Source organism: Tenebrio molitor, unplaced genomic scaffold (assembly GCF_963966145.1).
Source record: "Tenebrio molitor unplaced genomic scaffold, icTenMoli1.1 SCAFFOLD_552, whole genome shotgun sequence".
Lineage (NCBI taxonomy): Eukaryota > Metazoa > Arthropoda > Insecta > Coleoptera > Tenebrionidae > Tenebrio > Tenebrio molitor.
In genome coordinates this window covers 21,321-24,848 of record NW_027184166.1, presented here as the reverse complement: position 1 = coordinate 24,848, position 3,528 = coordinate 21,321, and the positions used below count along the sequence as shown (strand labels likewise).

The 3,528-nt window shown below is 33.5% G+C and overlaps 1 non-coding gene across 1 annotated transcript; it reads left to right on the top strand.

The window, feature by feature from the left end:
• The first annotated feature begins 93 nt into the window (after positions 1-93).
• Positions 94-213, top strand: LOC138140897 (5S ribosomal RNA). The gene has a single exon (XR_011162808.1). It is a non-coding gene; the product is annotated as a 5S ribosomal RNA (ribosomal RNA).
• The last annotated feature ends 3,315 nt before the right edge of the window (positions 214-3,528 follow it).

The following is a 3,528-nucleotide window of genomic DNA, read 5'->3' as shown; positions in this document are numbered from 1 at the left end:
GAAACGAAACGCATCGCGTTTTGATGTTCATATTCGTGCATCGGAATGTTAAAAGCAATATATTTTACACCAACGATCACACCTAAACACCACGGCAACGGCCATACCACGTTGAAAAGCACCGGTTCTCGTCCGATCACCGAAGTTAAGCAACGTCGGGCGCGGTCAGTACTTGGATGGGTGACCGCTTGGGAACACCGCGTGCCGTTGCCCCCCAACACTTTTTGTTTTTTTTTGAAATCCATAGCAACCACCGAACCGATTTGTTTTTCGTGCAGGTATTCGGAAACATGCACAGACCCGTATAATGTAGATTCATAGCTTTAAGTACTAGATAATTAAGAAAACAATTTTTTTTGTCGATTAATTGTAAACAATTGCAGAATAAAAACTCGTCAAACGGTAAAGGTTGTCGTTCGATCACCGAAGGTAAGCCACGCGGGCAGCGGTCAGCACTTGGACGGGTGACCGGTTCATTATATTCCTTCCGTGAGTTTAACAAAGATAACATATGCAAATGTCGTAAGTGCGACGAGGAAGACGGCGATCTTTTAATGTAAAAAAAATATATATTAGGTTACGCGTACATGCCACTTTGACTGCTGCTTTATTTTTTTGGTTTTTAAATAATTAGAGATCTGAATTCAACATATCAGTTCTATGTTATAATGGACAGACAATGTTGTATTCTTGGCCCCTAACACGTTAAGACCAACATAAAAACTAGAATAACTTACCATTCGTTAAACGTTAAACAATTTCGAACCACGTTTTTTGAGCTCGAACAAACTCATAACACAACACTCATTTATTAGTCACTGGACCATTGTAAAACGAGAAGAGAGAAAAACCATGCGAAACTATTTTTAAAACGAAGAGAATAAAGGTTTTAAATGGTAGGGCTGGTATGACAGACTTGTCAATTATCGTGGGGGGTACGGCTGAGATTTATGACGAAATCGAGCGGCGCCGGCGGTCGGTCACTTTCACGAAAGAGGTCTAAACACGGGTCGTTTACGATACCCTCTGGTTACTAGAAAAGTTCTAGACAGATGTTTGTCGGCTTTTCGAGGTATTTATTTGTGAGTCCAAAGACTCAATGGAGTAATATCGGACTGAAATTCCAAGATTTTGCTGTGTAATCCAAAAAACTATGTTCCTCGTAACATTTAACGATGTGTTAATTCAACTATTATTTTAATTTTTCGTATACGTATTTATACTAAAAAGTACAGCGCTTCCAACAGTGAATTGTGAATTGAAAATGTTTCAAAGAAAGATCGATAGTTTTGAAAAAAATTACATATTAATAAATTTAGATAGATTTAGAAGTATACATTGCACTTACTTTTCAAAATTATTGTACTTCTGATTTGGTTGAAATAACATAATATGTAGCAGTCATAGTCTTGTGTACATTGCAGTCGCGGCTGGTGTTGGGTAAAACCTTTATTTTTTAGGGGGTCATTACCCAAATGACCTCATGGACCAGCCGTTCCTGTTAGGTTTTATATATCAAATTGATTCGTCTGTCTTTTTCATCATGCCTTCGAAAAGCGAGCTCCTGTTTCGCCAAAGTAACTGTGACGTCAATTAAATACGATAATAAAATTCGGTTTTTCCGAACTTATTGTGAGTGAGAGCAGTGAGAGCATCTTCTTTTCGTATCCCACCTCCACCCGGCGGCAGTAGTGCAGTGCTTATCAACATAATTACCGGCGTCTCGCCTCCACATTTTGACTTTTTTGTGTTTTATGTGTTCTCTAAGTCCAAAATTTTTAAATTTTTAAAAAGAGATTGCGGTACTATTCCTGTTGCTGAAATTATAATAATATATTTATTAATTTTTGTATTATATGTCTGTGTTATATTGTGTGAATTTGGAACAGCTATATCTAAAAGATATGCTTGCTTTTGTTGTTTATTTAAAATAATAATGTCTGGTCTGTTATGCTGAATGTGAATGTCAGTTAAAACTGTGCGATCAAAATATAATTTGTAATTGTCATTTTCTAAACAACTTTCTGGTTTATAAATGTAATGTGGTTGTGTATCCTTTAATAAATTGAATTTAACTGCTAAATTCATGTGTATAATTTTTGCGAATATATCATGACGTTTTTTATATTCGCTGTGAGCCAAAACGGTGCAAGATCTTGTATTGCAAATATAAAACCCTCAGCTCTTTAAAATATCTCCCATGTAAAGACTTTTGTTTTATATTTGCTATAGTGTCATATCACGAGCTCTATTGAGAAAATAATTTTTTAGTGAAGCAATTTGATTGTGTTGTAGAATTTCTAGATTTGAAAAACCCCTACCACCATTTTCGCGTGGTAAATTAAATCTTTCAACAGCAGATTTGGGGTGATGTTTACAAAATTTTGTAAAGAGAACTCTAGTTTGAATATTTATATTCTTTAAATTAGTTTTGGACCATTTTATAACACCAAAAGAATAGATTTAATTTGATTTGATTGATTAATACCTAAATATTTATAAAATTCTCCTTTATTTAAATTTTTAATGATTTCTCCTTCTTTAGTTATATATTCTAAATTTTCGTAATGACCACGACATATTGATTGATTTTCAGTTATTGTTAAGTTTTATGTCATCCATATAAAGAAGGTGATTTAATTTAATATTAATTTTATAAATTTTAAGAATTTTAATTAACCATGAATGTGGTACTGAATCATAGGCTTTTTTGTAGTCTATGAATTGTTGTTGCATTATTTTCCAAACGTTTGAGACTTAAAATATTCGTCAAATGTTCTTCTTTTTTTAAATCAGAATACCCCTGACAAATCCGAACATTTTGTTTTGCGGTAGATAAAAGTAAACATGGGCCAAGACAGAATATTAATATTCGGTGTGGAATTTTCCTGCGTTCTTGTTCATTTCTATCGAAGTGCTCACGAAAAGTTGTGAATATCAACACTTTGTAATTGTCGTAGTGAAAAATAAAAAAGATAGCTATGGGGCACAACTTATTTCGCACTTCATTAGAAAAGTAACAGTATTAAAATAAAAAAAATATTTTTCTAAATTTCGAACGTTAGGTCTATCCTGACCAGCCGCCAATTAGTGGTATTATTTTATTTTTTGCTGTTTTCCACAATAGTTATTTTTATATTAAATCATTGATTCAAAAAATTGAAATTAAAAATTCAAATTTTTGAAGGAACTCTGAAGTTTCAATGCAGTGACCATGTTGCTAGGTAACTAATAAAAAACAGTGCGTGAAATGAAAAACAGAAATAGTCGTATGCGTTTTGTATGGTTTCTATGGTTTCGATCTTACTAACAATGCAATGAAAATGACCCACTTCAGGCACAGATAACTATGCGTGAATTTCAATTTTTTGAATCAATTATATAAAAACAAAATTGATTTGGCGGCCGCTACACAAAAGTGGTGGGAGGCGAGAACCTGTTTCCGCCGGTCAATTTTAAAATTAATAAATTTTCCCTGGATACGTATTCGACTTATCCGGTACGAGTTATTTTTAAATTAACTTAATG